General features: G+C 52.3%; 1 protein-coding gene across 1 annotated transcript in view; it reads right to left on the minus strand.

Moving 5' to 3' along the window:
- Positions 1-11881, minus strand: part of LOC119949201 (myelin basic protein) — a 49620-nt gene extending 37739 nt beyond the window's left edge. The window contains exon 1 of the mRNA XM_038770751.1: positions 11769-11881. The gene's annotated coding sequence lies outside the window, so the exon portion shown is untranslated. The remainder of the gene's footprint in view (positions 1-11768) is intronic.
- Between the last annotated feature and the right edge of the window lie 7171 nt (positions 11882-19052).

The following is a 19052-nucleotide window of genomic DNA, read 5'->3' on the forward strand; positions in this document are numbered from 1 at the left end:
GCTGGGACTCACGTCACAGACAGGGTCAGTTCCCAATTATTCTCTTCTGTGTCTGTGCCCCAGGGACTCAGTCAACAGCTCTGCCATGGCAGTGCCCGCAAGCTCCCTGCCCCTTGCTGGCCTGGAGCACCTGGGCAACCAAGTCCCTGCAGCAGCTCCAGTTCCAGCTCTAGCCTCTGCTTTTAAAGAGGCCGAAGGAAACGGTAAAGTGGCCAGCCACCACCCTCACCAAACCTTGGGGACTCTGTGTGTCCATGGCCACTCCCAAGGCAGGGCTGTTTTTGAAGGAAAACCCCAGCACCGCTGAGCCCTGAACTGAAAGCGGCTGGTTAACTATTATCCTGAAGTGGTAATCTCCTCAAACATCTTAATGGGGCCAAACCCTGACAGACCTCTGCTTTTCAGTAATAAAAATTCTTCAGTAAACCTGTGGCTTGGGCTGGCAGGTTCTACCCGAAAAGGCCTCTGATGTAATGCTTAACGTACACATTCCCTGGAGCGGTCTGCAACCTGTTGCGTAGGGAGCACCATACTAAGTCACTCTCCTTCTCTCATACAAGCATATCAGCAGCCTGTCTGTCTCACCTCTTGCCCAGGCACTGTATTCTGCCAATATTGTGCCATCCACGGGGCTTCAGAGAGGACTGAATGGAGCAGTCAGGGCCAATTCAACCTTGGTTTTGAATAAGGGCCCAGGGCACAGAGCGGGACCAAAGCTCACAGTGCTCTGCACACAGTAATACAATCGAATGAATAAATTAATGAATGGAAGGTGCCACTTGAAGCTGAAATACCTGCGCAAGGGCAGAATGGATCTCTGGTCATGATCTTCTGGGCAAAAGAACAGGATGTAAAGTTGTTTGACAGGCAAATTATGAAAGGGTTACATTTGTTTCAAAATTTGGAGACTTATGAGAAGCCTGCAGGTCAGGCATTCAAATCTGTGGTCCTTTGTTGACTGATGACTTATTTTCAAACCACAAAACTCAATTAGCAAGAAATGAAATAAAAGCCTGTGGTCCTCCAACACTTTAATTGGAGGAAAATGTCCCTTCCGGGGGGTCACAGGGAATCTTTCCTCCACATGGAACTAGGAGGCCGGGAGCCCGAGAGTGCAACAAACACTTGGTTCCTCCGCCTCCAGAAACACAGTCCTGGGCTGCACTGGCTGACCTCACTTGGTTTCTGTGTTCACGTGGATGTGTCACTAGCACTGGAAACAAGACTGGAGATGGAATTCTTGTCATCCTCTCTGAGAAATTACGTTGAAAAATCTACTGCGATTTATACTGCCAGCTTTAAACCTAACTTCCCATTTTCCTCAAATAACAATGCCAGGGATGGTGAAATCGTTACAGGAAATGGTGAAGGCCGGGTACTGTTCTAACAATCATCCTGTCAATCAATCAGTGGTATTGATCGAATGTCTCCTGTGGGCAGAACGCTAAACTGGATGCCTCCTGGGGGGACTGTGCTATACTGGGGTCTTGGGAGAACAGGAAGAAATAAAAAGCTCATTCCCAAGCCTCAAGGACCTTATAATCTAACGAGGGACACAGATTGTGCTCAATAAATACGAATGAATGAATTCAGTGAGAATAGGAGGAAAAACAGTCACAACGGGTAACAGCAAGAGTAAAATCAAACCAAAATATATTTAAAACTAAGAGTAGCCAGGGGAATGGGGATTAATCAAGGAAAGCCTCCTGGGGGAGGTAGCTTTCTAGGAGGATTTGAGGGTGGTGAGGGATGTGATTTGGTGAATTTGTGGGAAGCGGTACAGGTAACAGGGCAGAAGTGGGAAAGGCAGGAAAGCAGAGAGCAAGGGGTAAACCGGAGGTTAGGCTGACAGGAGGAGATGAGGGCAGGCACGGAAGAAGAAGAGTGAGTCATAATAAGATTAGGTTCTTCTGGTGTCAAGGGGTCTGGCTTGCCATATCCAGGAGGGAGGCCCCTGGCTCTCTGTCCCCATCCCCCAATCAGACCTCACTGCTCTTCTCCCCCTGCCAACTTCTCCAGGCTGCTCTTCCAGTTCCAAAATATCTCATCTGTGCCAGGGAGGGGAGGGTTGAGTGCCTGCTCAGGGTGGAGATGGGGTGTGAGGAGGGTTTCCATGATCTCCAGGGTCCGGGGCTCCCAGCACCTAACCTGGCCAAAGAAGGACCACCAGGTCAGTGACAAGCTGTCACTATGGAAACAGGAGGAATGTATGAGGCAGGCTTACTCAGTCTCGAGGCATGCTAAAGAATGTTTCTGCAGGGTAATTGCCAACAGCTAATACCTGCCTGGTGAATGACCTGTTTCTTCACTATGTGGTTTCTAAATCTCTGCAGGGTAAGGAGTGATGGGACACTTCTGATCCCTACGTCATCCCAGACATTGCAGTGCGATCTGAGCAGGCCCTGTCCATACGAGCCCAGTGTGCCCAGTCCTGCTAAGTGCACTTTGGCCAGTCTGAGGAGCCCGGTGTGTGCCGAGCCCAGCGTGCCCAATCAGGGGGTCCCCAGGCCAAGGGGAGTCCAGCATCCCTCCATCGGCTAAGTTGTCCACTACGCTGTGACTCCAACTGGGCCCTGGCACTCTGGGGGTGAGGGAAGGAGCGGCTTGGGTCTGCACTGCCAGCCAGGTAGGCTGCCAGTCCACAGTATTTATTGAGAGTCGACTGAGGGAAGCATTGAGCTAATTGCTGTGCTCTTAAAGATGCTCAGGAAATGAGTTTGCCAGAAGCTGGTGAACCGGAGCACTGCCCTCTGGGCAGGGGGCAGAGATCTTCAGCCACAAAATGAGCTGTCGACACACCCGTGATCCCAGGCTGGATAATTTTGTCTTTGGGCAACTCTGTTTGACCACGTCTGGCCACTCCACCCGCCAGAGGACTTGCTTGCCGGCTGCCGCCGCCTTCCCCACCAGGCAGCCCCGGGAGCACAGTAGGGGCCGTGTCTGGAGCAGGTGTCTACCAGCAACTGACTCACATTCCTCGAGAGGTGCCGTGCCGGGACCAGCTGCCTCCAGCCCTTTGCATATATGCAAACATCAGGGATGGGGTGGACAGTATAGTAAGCGCTCAATAAATACGATTGATTGATTGATCTCGCCCTGAAGGAGGGCTCGCTTAGCTCTGCCCTTGGACGGTGGCTGGGGAGTCCTGGAGGCCACCTGAGGTCCTGCTCTTTGCCCTATCTTGGGCAAACAAAGCCTGAGATGAAGCACTGGACCCCAAAGGATGGACCGGAAGGCCAAACGGTGGTGTCTCGGGGGTCTATTGGAGTTATTGTTATATTGTACTCTCCCAGGCGGTTAGTACACAGTAAGTACTGTACAATGCTCTGCACACAGTAAGTGCTCAATACGATTGAATTAATGAATGAGGAGTGCAGTAGGAGGAAAGCCCCGTGTCCACCGCTCTGGCTACTCCAACCCTGTCCCTAAGCATCGGAAGAGGGCCTGCCAGGTAGGCAGTGGCGGCCACCCTGTCCCTCCTCACAACTCTTACCAACCCACCCAGCCACCTCCAGTCCCCTCCTCAGTCCTGGGGGAGTATAAATGTTCACTCAATTGCCCACTTGATCATTCGTTCTGACTGACCCAGAAACATCTGCCTCCCCCTTGGCAGTTGAAGCCCCTTGCAGACAGGAAATGTGTCATTTGGCTGTTTTGTACTTCTCGAGCACTACATACTACTACTAATGATGGTGGTATTTGTTATGTGTCAAGCATTGTACTACGCACTGGGGTAGAGTCAGTGCAATTAGATCAGACCCAGTCCCTATCCCACAGGGGAAGTTCAATACAGGGCACTCCGGTGGAGTGGCTCTCAGTATATATTGTCACCCCAACAACAACTACTACTATTTCCACGACTTCTTCTCCTCCTCCTCCTTCTCCATTCACCCAGATAGGTCAGATCTCTGCCAGTGACCCCTCCCTCTGGGCTGGCAGTCACTATATTGGTGGGGGGTGTTGGGGATACTCCCCTGCACTCCAGTCCATAGCCCCCTCCCCCACCCTTCTTAGGCCAGAAGCCAGAACAAAAACAAGTTGGTTTCACTTCTTGCCCAAGGCGGGCAGATGTTGCTCACACTTCCTTTCTACCCCCACCACTTGGGCGCAGTCATGTGATGTTGAAACACAGGACTTATTTGGGGAGCCGGTGTCACACCGGCTGCCAGCTTTGCCGCCTGACTTCAGGCCGGCCGCCTGTAAAAAAACCCATGGCCGATTCCCCCACCTCACTTTGGGGACCAGTCCCTGCCGGGGGCGACTGCCAACCGGCTGTTCCCAGTGGTCCCGCTGACCCTTTTGCCCCACCGCCACTGGGGCTGCCGCTTGCCTTCTCTGGCACTGTCCTCGCTGCTCTCACAGCAGAGACTGTGAATTCTCCCAAAGACCCAGCACAGGCAGGGCTCCTTGCCCACTGGGCCCCCAGGCTGTCTGTCAGCAGCTTCTTTTTTTGTTGCTGTAGTTGTTAGGGGCTTACTATGTATAAAACACTGTTCTAAATGCTGGGATCGGTACAAGTTAATTAGGTCAAACACAGTTCCTGTCCCACATGGGGCTCACAGTTTAAGTGGGAGCGAGAACACACGTCCCCAGTTTACCGTTGAGAAAACTGGCACACAGACGTTAAGTGACCTGTCCAAGGTCACACAGCACGCATTTGGCAGAGCCAGAATTAGAACGCAGGTTCTTCTGTCTCCGAGGCCTATGCTCTCTCCACTAGGCCATGATGCTTCTTATTAAGAGTGTGAGCTCCTTCTGGGCCTCGTGTTTCTGTTGTACTTTTCCAAGCACTTAGTCATAAGCACTGCACCCAATGGGAGCTCAGTAAATACTATCACTACTGCTACTGTTAGTCCAGTGTAGCACTACTTGCTCGCCACCCTCTGTGCCCTAGTGAAACCCAGTGGGAAGGAACCAGAGCAGTGAGTGGTGGCTCCTCTGCTCGGATGCCCAGGAGGGAAGTCTCAGGACTGAGGCTCACCCGAGGTTCTGGACAGAAGGCTCAATCATCTCTTGGGGCCAGGCGCTTCAAAACAAGACCATCGGATCTGACTCTTGGTCTAAAAGGGAGATGACAGCACCTGACCCCCATTTTATAAAAGAGAACTTTGAGGCCCAGAGAGGTTATATCAAGATCACTCAGTAGGCCAACGGCAGAGAAGAGACTAGAACCCGGGTCCCCTGACTCCCAGCCCCTCCCTTCCCACTGGAGGAGAAGATGGGATCACTGCTCTTGAGGAGCTGCAATCTCTTACCTGGACCTTGCCCACAGAGATCCAGAAAGTGGGTTTTTTTTTCTCTCTCCTCCTTGCCTGCCGGTGAGACAGGGCACCAGCCTTCTCTATGACTGCTGGCCCAGAGCGCTCGCCTGCTCCCTAGCTGAGCCAACTTAGGTCTGACGGCTACTTTCTAGTGGTACAGGAAATGTCAGCCGGCCTGTGGAGTACAGAGGGACGCAGGCGGGCAGAATCCAGTCACGGGTGCAGCTAGCACCGTACAGAGTAGCTACAGAGGTGCAGAGTAAACTGAGGGAGAGACAAATCCTTTGCTGACAGGCCAGAACCAGGCTGTCTGCTTGGAGGAAGGCTGAAGGAAGGCAGAAGGTGGGAAAGAGGTCAAGTCAGCCTTAGGCAGAGGGGGCCCTGGGGCAGGATCGTGGTCAGCTGCAACTGGCTCATTCAAACTGCAGGTTTCTCTCTCTGGGAAGGATCACTGGCCCTGAGTTATGCACATATACGTACACACACCACACCCACATAGACACATGGGCACACACACATGCCATGAGCATGCGTACACACGCACACGCGCACGCAAACGCACACACACACCCCATTTCATGCCCCCTGGGGATGCCCTGCTGACTCAGAAGTGCTCACATGGCCAACCACCTTGCAGGCTGATCCCTCCCTGCACGGAATGAGTTGGGCACAGTGATTCTGGAGAAAGGAATCAGGGGAGGGAGGGGGAGAGAGGGAGGCCCACCTGCAAGGGGAACTTTAGACAGAGAACAGCTAAACTCTCCCCAACCTGCAAGACTTGGGCAGGTAGGGAGGGAGGGGAAACAGTTTACCAATCCTAACTCTGTTCCAGCAGGAGGGAGGGAGAGAGGGAAAGAGGGGGAGCAGTTTAGCAACCGCGGCCCTGATTCAAAGGGAGAGAGGGAAGGAGGAGAGAATGGACTGGGCAGATCTTTCCCTCTCTAGTGGAAGCCATGAGGAGCTGGCCGTCCCAGGAGAAAGGAGAGGAACCAGTCTTGGTCCACTGGAGATTTCTGGCCTGAGTCCTGCAGGTGGAGAGACATTGAGCATACACTGCCTCTCAGTTGGAAAAGGGCCCTTTCACTTCACGCTACACCCCCCACACCGGTCCCCCCTACCCCCTGACACACAGAGGGATGGACAGACAGACCGGGGGGCAGCTCTTCTTCCCCAGAGAGGCCAGAGGCTGCTGTAGGCCAAGCCAGGCAGTGTCAGGCCATGATGGCCGGCCCTGGAAATGACCAGATCATTCTTGCCAACTCCGAGACCCTGGTGCCCCAGAGAAACCCAAGTGGTGCTGCTTACCCAGCCAGGCACTGGCCTCTCTCTCTGCTCAGGAAGCTTGGAGAATCTCAGCCAAAGAGAACGCCGCGGCTCACTGGACGGGCACTAGGGAATGCTTGGGTAGGTAGCCCTCCTCTGTCCCAGGGCTCCGAGGGGCAGATGTGGGAGCCCAGTCTAATGGAGCCTTGCGGGGAGGAGTCCTGGCCCGTCCCAAGCCTTGGGCCTCACCGGGCACAAACCGGCTGCCCCAGGAGAGCTGGCCGCTCGCAGCCGGAGGCAGGTGCTAAATGAATCTGGAGCAGCTTCAATGGGGCCGGGCTCGGGTCACATTGGTGTCTCAGCAGAAAGAGGTTGCAGGAGGGAGGGAGGGGGCCAGACAGCCCACAGCCAACATCCTGTGTTATTCACTAGAGAAAACACGTACTAGCAGAAACATTCTGGCTGGTGATTCAGGTAAATTACTGCCCTGCTTCCCCGTTGCTCCTGGGGGAGTCAGCTGAGACTGCCAGGGCCAGGATGGGGCTGGAAGAACAGAACTCACGGAGACATCTCAAACAGAGCCTCAGTACCCCCTTCCTTCTCCTCTCCTGCCCCCTTGGGTCACGGGGTGAGGGGGGGAAGGGGGCTCCAGGCTCTCTTCCCAAGCACTGCTCCTCTATGGGTGGAGCTATGGGGGAGGGATCCAGACAGACAGGTCCTGGGGGAGGCTCAGAACATGTGCTCTTGCCCCTGGTGTGCAGCCCTAACCCCGAGGACACCCAGAGCTGTTCACAACGGGCCGGCTGCACCCTTCCCTCTGGCGTGGCATGAACCTGGGGTAAAGGGGCCCTGCCCCAAGCCCCAGTTCTGACCCAGCCTCCCAAGAAGAGGCAGGAGATGAAGTGAGTGCCAGGGGCCAGTGGGTACCTGGAAATGGAACTGCTGTGGTCCAATGGAGTGAGATCACGTCCCCCTGCCAAGCTCCATGCGGAGCTGCCCGCCTTCCTCATTTCTCTTCTCCTACTCCCTTCTGCCTTGTCCTGGTACTAGGATTTGTACCCTTTATTCACTGACCCCTCTCCCCCACCCAGCCTCATAGCACTTATGTACATATCCATAATTTATTTATATGAATGTCTGTCTCCCCTGTTAGATCTCTAGACTCTGTGCTCGTTGTGGGCAGAGAACATGCCTACCAATTCTGTTATACCGTACTCTCCTAAACTGTTAGTAAAGTGCTCTGAACACAGTAGGCGCTCAGTAAGTATGATTGCTTTCTGTGCTGCGGAACTGTTGACATTTCCTCCTCTTCCCTCGACCCTCCAGTGGGGGTCTTCCTCGTGAAGTGTTTAGAGGCAGCGGACCACCCTGGGACCCCCAACCTGAAGTGAATGGCCTCAGCAGGTGTCAGAGGCATTCATGGGGCCTAGCCGGGCCAGACCCCCGCAATTAGGAAAGCCATCCAGGGTGTCACTCCAGGAGCCCTCTCGTAACAATGGGATTTCACTAGAAAAGGCAAGTCCAAACCAAGACACCCTCTGAGTTACCGGCTGGGAGCAGACCTGAGGGACGATGGGGCAGAAATGAGGGACAGTAGGCCCGAGGAAGAGGTAAGTCTGACCTCCCCGGCCCCAAGAAAAACGAGCCTGCCATGGCAGATATACGGGCCAGTGTCCTGATGGCCTCAGCTGGAAGGAGCTGTCCCAGCAAGACCGCAGCTCGTGCCACTCATTTCAGAGTTGGAGAGAGCAGTTGAGTTTGACCACGCTCCACTTTTGGCCCTGCTGAGCAGACTGGACATGGCAGGGCTAACTGCCTGCCACAGATCAGCACCCTTCCCCCTCTGAGTTTTGGGGAGCTGGTGGGACAAGAGACCTCGAATCCAGGCTCAGTGAGAAGACACAATAGCCTTTATTCCCCAGCAGAGGTGAGCAGTGGGAAGCCTGGGTTCCTGGATCACCAGGAACTTCTCCATACCAGTGAGAGCCCCCCATCCCCACTCCCCAGATAACCCAGTACTTGCTGGTCCTCATGACATCCTAGGCCCCAGCCTGCATATCCTACTCTGATTTGGGGGAGAGGGTTTCCCAAAGGATGGGTCTTGCCCACCCAGAGCCATCCCCTAAGGAGCTGAAGACCAGCGTGGCCTAGTGGAAAGAGTCCAAGCATGGGAGCCGGAGGATCTGGGTTGTAATCCCAGGTCTGCCACTTCTCTGCTGTGTGACCTTCACTTAGCTTCTCTGGGCCTCACTTTCCTCGCCTTTAAAATGGTGATTTAGTATCTGCTCTCTCTCCTACTTAATATGTGAACCCTATGTGGGACAGGGACTGTAAATGACCTGATTAGCTAGCATCTACCCCAGTGCTTAAAGTAGTGCTTGGCACATAGTAAATGTTTTACAAATACACTAAATGATAACAACAATAATCATAATGATGATGATAATGATAATCTGGGGAGAAAGCAAGCAGACAGGGGCAGATCAGGCCATAATTATTCCCAAACATGGTGGGTCAGAGCAACAATGCATCCATCCTCATCTTCTGCAGCATTTATTGAGGCCAGTGTGCAGGCCACAGGGTCAAGCATCTGCTGCATGCAGCAGTGCAGTATTTCTGTTACCACTACCACTACTGTTGCAGGGCTCTTGCTGCAGGGCACAGTGCTCTTACTACTACCTACCTCAGTGTTCAGCACAGAGTAAGTGCTTAACATCCTGCAATTATTACTATGTCATTACTACCACTTTCTGGCACTTATTGTTTGCAGACCGAGAATTTGGTGCTACTATTAATACCAAGACTGCAGTGCCGCTACTAGTACGGAGTGCCTGCTGTATATAGACCACAGGATCAGGTGCCAGCTGCGGGCACTGCAGGATGCTGTCCCTACTACTACTAGTGAGTGCCGGCTGCATGCGAGATGCTGATGAAAACTCCTAGACTCCTAGTCGGCCACCCTTGAATGCCCTGGAAGTGGTAGTCCCTTGGTAGTCTGTTGGTAGCGGCGGCAACAGCTGCCGCGGAGGCAGCCTGATCTGGCAGGTCCCTGATCCGGCTCCACGGGGCCCGGTGAATGCAGTGCTCAGCTGGCAGTTGGGCTTGGCAATGGGTTCTGGGTCTCCTAGGAGAGTTTTATTACTCCGATAAGTGCCCAGCTTGGCCACAGGCACTCCCACGTGCAGCCAGCTAGTGGGGGCAGCCTCGAATTGGCAACCCATGGTGCCTTAGGCCTAATGGATCCTGGTTAAAAGGCCTTCAAGTGGTATTTGAAATCACTTCCTCTACCTGGGCCACCAGAAAGACCTGGACAGGATCAACAGGACCCGGATTTGCAAAACCGCTGGAAGGAAAGACTGGAGGAAAAGACCAATGATGCACTGTCTCCAGCCCCTGAGAGCCCATGTTCCCTCCTGCCCAATGTGATGACCCCACAGGGAAACTGTATTCTCTGGTGGAGATGGAGGAGTGAGTAAAAGGGGTTGATGGGCCCATCTCTCCATTCCAGGGCAGTTAAAACCTCTCTTGCGGAAACATTTTATTCTTGATTTTCTTTGAAGCACAAGGGCTGCTTTTACTTCTGCTCTCCACGTTCTAAATCAACCGTGGTTACTGAGTGCCAACTGTGTGCAGCACACTCTACTGAGGACTTGGGAGAGTGAAACAGAGTTAGCAGACACAATCATTGTCCTCAGGGAGCTAGCTATCTATTGTCTGCAGAGTACTTGGAAGAGAACAGTAGTTAACAGACCCAATTCCTGCCCTGGAGGAGCTTCAGCCTGCGTGCAGAGCACTGCACTGAGCACTTGACAGGGTACAACTTTTAGCGGACACAATCCCTGCCCCGATGGAATTAACAGTCTAGCAGGGGAAAGGGTCTCTCAGGGCCTTCCTGCCTTTGGAGAGCCCGATGATCCCTGCTTGCCTGAGATTTCCTGAGAATCTGTACTGCCCCACAATTAATGGGCCAGACCATTTCTAGACTGTGAGCCTGTTGTTGGGTAGGGACATATGTTGCCGACTTGTACTTCCCAAGAGCTTAGTACAGTGCTCTGCACATAGTAAGTGCTCAATAAACACGCCTGAATGAATGAATCAGGGAGTCCCTTGAGGGCCAGAGCCCATTCCTACTTGGCTATTCTTTCCCAGAGCTGGGTAAAGCACTGTGCACACAGCATGGCCTAGTGGAAAGAGCATGGGACTAGTAGTCAGAGGACGTGGGTTCTAATCCTGGCTCTGCCACATGTCTGCTGTATTACCCAGGGCAAGTCACTTTTCTTCTCTATGCCTCAGTTTCCTCATCGTGGATTAAAACTGTGAGCCACATGTGGGACAGGACCTATGTTCAACCCGATTACCTTGGATCTATTCCAGCGCTTAGGACAAAGGTTAGTGCAGGAGGAGGAAGGCGCTCCCGGAGAAGCTCCCTTGGCCATACGGGGGGTGTAGACCTCTAGCTTCTCCGGCGAGGCGAAACAGAAACCGGGAGGTGGGGAGGGAGGGAAGGAAGGAGGGATCCCGGGGGTCTCCTTCCCTGCCGGATCGGATGGAGCAGAGGGGTCCGGTGGGGAAGAGACCACGGGGTCACCTGGGGCCAAAGCCGGAATCCGGCCGAGGGCAGAAGGGGGGGGCGGCCAAGGCCACCCACCTGCTGGGCCTCAACCTGGGGGAGGGGAAGGATCGGGGTCGCAGCCCCCCGAGGGGCCCCCAACGCGCCGAAGAGGAGCTAAACAAGCAGACCCCGGCGTACGTTCTCCGACATACCCACCCGGGCACACCCAAACCCACTCACGCGCAGCACAAGAACCCCGAAGGGTTACGCAAAAAAACAAAAAAAACAAAAAAAACAAGCGCATGATCATGAGCGCACACGGTTAACACAAAGACACACAGACCAGCACACAGGCAGACCCAACGGGGAACACAGGTCCCGAGCCGCCTCCGCAGAGGCACGGCCGGCCAGGGAAACGCAAAAACACACGATGGGCCGCACCGATCCACGGGCGGCCCCCCAGGCACAAACGCAAGCAGATGCGCACACACCACGCACCCAAACGCACCCGTTTCCTCCCCCTTCCCATCCCCCATACGCTTCCTGGGGAAGAGGGGGAACTGGGAAGACGATGCTCCTTCTCCCACCCCCTTCCTTCGCCCCGGGGAGGGGTCACACCCCATGCCCACCCTGCCCACCTGCCAGCCCCCCGCGCGGTTGGGCCGAGACAAAGGAATGTCAGCCCCACGCACCGGTCCTTCGGCTGCGGAGCCCTCTGAGCTGGGTGGCGACTTGTCCCCTCCCCGGCCTAGCCCAGCCGAGCCCGGGGCTCCCAGGTGGGGAGGGGGCGGCTGCGATCTGCGAGGGCCTCGGGCCCCTGCCAAACACCTCCTCCCCCGCTCCGGCCGCTCCCTCACCCCCATATAGCTCCGCCCCCCGCCTACCTCCCCGCCTCTTCTCCGCCCCCTGCCCAGGCCCGACCGTCCCCTCTCTAGTCGTCTCTCTGCCCCCCGCCCCCCATGAAGCCTCGCCCCTTCCCGATCTTCCCCTTCCTCCCCCACCTCTCTCTGCCCCCTCCCCATTCAGAAGAGTCCACCCCAGGCCCCCCCTCTGGCTCAGGAAGCCCCCCACCTTCAGACAGGGGGGAGATAAGGGCCTGAAATACCAGATAATTCCCACCTCCACCCCTGGACGCTCTTCCCCCTCCTCGGGGATGGACCTCTCCCTGCCCCCTCTTCCCTCCCCATCCTGCCCTCCCTGTCCTGGAGTTGTCCTGCCCGAGAACTGCCAGTATCCCCGCCCCGGCCTAGCCAGGGGACGGCAAGTCACTTAACTTCTCTGAGCCTGTTACCCCATCTGTAAAAATGGGGATTAAGACTGTGAGCCCCGCGAGGGACAACCTGATCACCTTGTAAACTCCCCAGCGCTTAGAACAGTACTTTGCACATAGTAAGCGCTTAATAAATGCTATTATTATTATTATTATTATCCTGGCTGTCGCCATGGTGACGCTGGGCCAAGGTGGAGGGATCATAAAGGCCAACGGCTTGTCGTGCCCTTGCTCCAGCGATCAGGTGATCACATGGGCCCCGCAGACCTGCCCACCAGCCGAAGTCGCTTCCTTCTTGGCCTCATTCCTGTCCCGTCCCTAGGAGACTGCCCTTGGCCTTTTTAATTGAGTGGAAAGCAGACAAACCGCTGGTCGCAGCTACCGCTCCATCACCCTGCTCCCACCCCAGGCCAAACTCCTCCAATGGAATGTACCCCTCCACTGGACTACATCTACGCTGGATGAGGCTTCCACTATAGTATGCATTAACTGGACTCTGCCTCTTCTGGACTATACTAGGGGCTTCCCCTGTTTGATCTATTTTCCCAGTTTAATTCCCTTCCTTACTGCCACTTCAGCACTCATAATAATAATGATGGTATTTATGTCAATCACTATTCTAAGCACTGGGGTAGCTAGAAGCAGATCACAGTGGACACAGTCCCTGTCCCACATGGGGCTCACTGTCTTCAACCCCATTTCACAGATATGAGGTGACCGAGGCACAGAGAAGTGAAGTGACTTGCCCCAGGTCTCACGGCAGATATGTGGCAGAGCTGGGTCCTTCTGATTCCCAGGCCCATACTCTAACCATTAAGCATGCTGCTTCCCTCATCTTGACTTTTCGCACCGTGTAAGTGCTCAGTAAATACTATTGCCTGCCTGACTGGCCTCAGCAAAGCACTAAAGAGATGGGGCAGTTAAGGAGAAAGATTTTGTGTGTGGGGTGTGTGTGTGTGAGTGTGGGGGTGTGGGTGTGTGGCATATGTATACTTTCTTTACGCTGAAGCCTGAGAAACCTGTGACCTTTGCCTAAGGCTGGACATATTGAAAGGACTCTTTGAGAAATCAGATTAACACTATCTAAGTAGCACATGATAGGCTCACCAAGTACCCTCAGAAAAATCAGCATTCTTTGGTTCTAAATGCTGGAAAAGGTTAACCCTTCTGACTTCAGGAACATGATACCAAGAACAGAAAAAAATAGCTGACTGGATGGTCTCCTGCTGTTCAGGTTCTCCCTCCCTGCTCAGCCTCAGCAAGCTGTTCTCACCTTCTTCCAACCCTGCTAATAGGCCTCAGTCTCTTCCGGAAGATTTCCTTGTCTCATTCTTCCTTCCGCTTGCTCACCCTCTTCTCAGTCAGACAGTTTCATTATCACTTCAGCACACACACATTCATTTGTTTATTCATTTTTTAGTCATCTATTTATTCCCTTGATTCATAACTATTTTCTCATTCCTAACCTTGGTGCATTTGTCAATTTGTGTTTCCTGTCTTTCCCAGTGGATTGTAAGCTACTTGACCGCAGGGACTTTGCCTTTTACTGACAAAAATGATTATAATGATGGCATTGATTAAGTTCTTACTATGTGTTAAGTGCTGTGGTAGATACAAAGAGAGGTGATCAGGCCCAATCCCTGTCCCACATGCTGCTCACAATCTATTTTAGCCCCATTGTACAGTTGAGGAAACTAAGGCCCAAAGAGGTTAAAGGAGTTGCCCAAGGTTACAATGTAGGCCAATGAGAAGTAGCGTGGCTCAGTGGAAAGAGCACGGGCTTTGGAGTCCGAGGTCAGGGATTCATATCCCGGCTCTGCCAATTGCCAGCCGTGTGACTTTGGACAAGTCACTTCACTTCTCTGGGCCTCAGTTCCCTCATCTGTAAAATGGGGACAACCTGACCACCTTGTAATCTCTCCAGTGCTTAGAACAGTGCTTTGCGCACAGTAAGCGCTTAATAAATGCTATCATTATTATTATTATTAATGTTGGGGCTGGGACTTCAATGCAGGTGACTCCCAGTTTGGAGTCCACTAGGTCACCCTGCCTCTTCCTTTCTGTGGAACTCCTTGGCATTTTCTCCAAACACCCAGTGCAGTCCTCTGCACCCAACAAGTGCCCAGGCGGTGATGGTGATAATGGTGCGGAGAGTCCCAAACCAGCTAACCAGCATAGATAGAAGCCGTGTTCCTCAGATCACACCTCCACCAAGTAGGGCCCGTGAGGACCCTGGGCAAAAGCAGGATTTCCAAACAGCTACTCCATTGCTTTGGGCAAGACAGTGCTGTTAGTTTTGGGTTTTTTTTTTCTTTTTTGTATTTGTTACGTGCTTGCTATATGCCAGGTACTGTACTAAGCACTGGGATAGAAACAAGCTAATCACGTTGGGCCCAGTCCATGTCCAACATGGGGCTCACAGTCTTGATCCTATGTAGGACCTGATTACCTTTTATTCTACCCCGGTGCTTAGTACAGTGTTTGACACATAATATGCACTAAACAAATACTATTATCAGGGAGGTGGAATGTCAGGAGATGGACGATGTGCTGTTGCTCTCTTCTGGGACATGCCGGGACTGCAGCCCAGTCACATCCCGGTTGGGTTTAGAGAAAGACGCGTACTTCCTCTGGAATGGACTTTGACTTAATCCATTGTGCCAAGGATCCTTTGCTGCCGCCTCCATGTACGGCTGCGTGCCCTAAAAAAGGATGCCCCGGTCCTCTGGGTCAACAGGAAGAGAAACCCAAGTCAACGCTTTATTGCAGTCTACAGAACTGCAATGTCCTGTAGAGAGAAAGCAGACTCCATGTTGTAATAATAACAATAATAATAATAATTGTGGTACTTATTAAGCACTACCTATGTACAGTACTAAGAGGCTAGGGTAGATTCTAGATACCATAAAAAAATCTACTCACTGTACCTCGATTTTATCTATCTCACTGCTGACCCTTAGCCCACATCCTACCTCTGGCCTGGAACTCCCTTCCCCCTTCATGTACTATAGGCCACCACTCGCCTCACCTTCAAAGCCCTCCTAAAATCACATTGCCTCCAAGAGGCCTTCCCTGATTAAGTTCTCTTTTCCTATACTCCCTCTCCTCTCTGAGTTGTCTATGCACTTGTATCTGTACCTTTTAAGCACTTGATATCCACCCCACCCTCAGCTCCACAGCACTTATCTACATACCTGTAATTTATTTTAATGTTCTTTCTCCCTTTCTAGGCTGTAACAGTAAGTGCTCAATAAATACCATTAATTGATTGATTGACTGAGAGAACTTGCAGAGCCCAGTGGAGTTAACAGACTCCAGATCTGGTTTCAGCTCCGCTTTCAACGTGCCATTTATCCTCAGGCAAGTTGCTCTTTTTTTTTTTTTGGTATTTGTTAACTGCTTACTATGTGCCAGACACTGTTCTAAGCACTGGGATGGATACAAGTTAATTAGGTTGGACACACTGACCCACACGGGGCTCACAGTCTTAAGCCCCATTTTACAGCTGAGGTAACTGGGGCACAGAGAAGTGAAGTGACTTGCCCAAGGTCACACAGCAGACAAGTAGTGGAGTAGGGATTAGAACCCAGGTCCTTTTGATGTCCAGGTCCACACTCGATCCACTCAGCCATGCTGTTGCTTGCTTAACTTCTCTGGGCCTCAGTTTCTTGTAAAATGGGGGCAATAATAATCTGAATCTCCTGACCTAGCAGGGATGCTGTGATGCCAAAAATGAGATAATGCACAAGAAGACACTCTGGGAAGAAGAAATATGCTAGACAAAGTCGAGCATTGCTATTATAAACGGTTACTCTGTTTCTCTTTCACAAAACGGCCACGAGGGGAACACATAGTTTTCTTCCTTGTGAAACCTTTGGCATATCTCGGACTGGTTCTCTTTCTGAATCAGCCCAATCGTCCTCCCTGATGGCCTCTGCCCAAAAAAGAGGGATTTCAGGAATTTCTAAGCCAGAGCTCCAGAAATGGACTTTCTGGAAGCGGACTCCAAGGGGTGCTATAGAGCCATGGTACTCAAAGGATTATTCTATTTTCCTGTTCTGAATTGAGCTTGTCCAATAGAGAGGAGGGTGTGTGTGTGTGTGTGTGTGTGTGTGTGTGTGTGTGTGTGTGTGTGTGTGTGTGTGTGTGTGTGTGTGTGTGTGTAACTGATACAGCAGGGAGCCTGGGGGCGGGGGGGCTCTGTGAGCCCCACATGGGAAAACCTGATAACTTTGTATTTACCCCTGTGCTTAGAACGGTGCTTGGGACATAGTAAGTGCTCAACAAATACCATCATTATTATTTGAGGTTTTCTGGAGAGCAGCAGGATCAGGATCCTTCCCCCCTCCCTCCCTTTTCCCTCTCCCTTCCTTCCCTCCTCCGATCCCCAGCCTCTGGCTTCGCCTTTCCACCCGCCCCAAGCCTGCCCACCGAGCGGCCCCCAATCCCCGCCCATACCTGCCCTCTTTAAACAAACAGAATGAATCACGACCATGTGGACTTTCGGGACTTGCACTTCTCGGGGCGTTTATCTCTGAATCACTTCCCAGGGCTAAGCCCTTCCGAAAAACCAATAAAAACAAGCTGAGGACAGTCGCCGACAAAGGAGGCTGAGGCACAGTTAGGGGGAGGCCAGCCCACCCACCCATCCACTGCAGGGCCAGGCAGGGTCTGAGTGCAAGGCCAAGCTTCCGTGGTCAGGGCACTGACTCCATCCGCCCCTGCCTTCTCTCTCTCTCTCTCTTTCTCTCTCTCTCTCTCTCTCTCTCTCTCTTTCTCTCTCTCTCTCTCTCTCCCTCTCTCCCCACTCTCTGAATCTCTGTCTCTCTGTAATGTCTCTCAGTCTCTCAGTTTGTTTTCTCTCTGACTGTCCATCTCCCTCTTTTTTTAATGGTACTTATTATTCCTTTTATCATTATCTCTTCCTTAGTGGTACTTATTACTTTTATCATTATTATTATTATAATATTTGTGAAGCACTTTGTGCCGGGCACTGTACTAAACGCTGGGTGGCTACAAGTAAATTGAGTTGGACACAGTCCCTGTCCCACGTGGGCTCAATCCCTATTTTACAGAGGAGGTAACTGAGGCACAGAGAAGTGAAGTGATTTGCCCAGTGATACACAGCAGACAAGTGGTGGAGCACTTAAGGACCTTATCTTTAAACTCTGTCATGTTCCCACCGGGCATTTATTTTAACATCTGTCTCCCCAGCTAGACTGTGAACTCTTTGAGGACAAGGATCAAATGCTTAGTACAGTGCTCTGCAAAGAGTACGTGCTCAGTCAATTAATCAATCATACTTATTGAGTGCTTACTACATGCAGAGCACTGTACTAAACCCTCGAAAGAATACAGTGCAAGAGTTGATGATGATGGCATTTGTTAAGCCCTTACTATGTGCAAAGCACTGTTCTAAGCGTTGGGGAGGATACAAGGTGATCAGGTTGTCCCCCATGGGGCTCACAGTCTTCATCCCCATTTTACAGATGAGGTAACTGAGGCCCAGAGAAGTTAAGTGACTTGCCCAAAGTCACATAGCTGATAAGTGGCAGAGCTGGGATTTGAACCCATGACCTCTGACTCCCAAGCCCGGGCTCTTTTCACTGAGCCATGCTGCTTCTCTAAATTGATTGATGCATTCGCTGTCTACAAGGAGCTGAAAGTCTAGAGGGAATAATATTGATTGATTGTCTCTTTCTATCAATATTATTGTAAGAGAAGAAATGTGGTTTAGTGGGAAGAGCCCGGGCTTGGAAGTCAGACGTTGTGGGTTCTAATCCCGGCTGGGCCACTTACCAGCTGTGTGACTTTGGGCAAGTCACTTAACTTCTCTGTGCCTCAGTGACCTCATCTGTAAAATGGGGATTAAGACTGTGAGCCCCACGTGGGATAACCTGATTACCTTGTATCTACCCTAGCGCCTAGAACAGTGTTTGGCACGTAGTAAGCCCTTCACAAACACCATCATCGTTATTATTATTATTGTTTTTATTATTATTATTGTTAAATCCCACTTTGTCCCTAAGATGCGTGGCTGCCCATCCCACTATGGAGAGGGGGGCACTGACCCTAGAAGAGTTTGTGGGGTGAATCCTCTGTCCCTCGGGGAGACCCCTGTGACCTTTGCAGCATGGCATAGTGGATAGAGCATGGGCCTGGGATTCAGAAGGACCTGGGTTCTAATCCCGAATCCTCCACTTTTCTGCTGGGTGACCTCGGGCAGGTCATTTCATTCTCTGTGCCTCATTTCCCTCATCTGGAAAATGGGGATTGAGATTGGGGGCCCCGCATGGGACAGGGACTGTGTCCAACCCGATTAGCTTGTATCATCATCATCATCATCATCAATCGTATTTATTGAGCGCTTACTGTGTGCAGAGCACTGTACTAAGCGCTTGGGAAGCATCCACCCCAGTGCTTAGTACAGTGCCTGGCACATAGTAGCGCTTAACGTATACCCTTATTATTATTATTGTTATTTTGCGGCCTGGGACACTTCCCCACGCCGGCTTCTCACGGTGGGGGACTCAGTTTATCAGCCGTGTGACCTTGGGCAAGTCACTTAACCGCTCTGTGCCTCAGTCCCCTCATCTGTAAAATGGGGATTAAGACTGTGAGCCCCACGTGGGACAACCTGGTTCACCTCGTAACCCCCCACCCCCAGCGCTCAGAACGGTGCTTGGCGCCTAGTAGGCGCTTAACA

The sequence above is a fragment of the Tachyglossus aculeatus genome, chromosome X2 (assembly GCF_015852505.1).
Source record: "Tachyglossus aculeatus isolate mTacAcu1 chromosome X2, mTacAcu1.pri, whole genome shotgun sequence".
Taxonomy (NCBI): domain Eukaryota; kingdom Metazoa; phylum Chordata; class Mammalia; order Monotremata; family Tachyglossidae; genus Tachyglossus; species Tachyglossus aculeatus.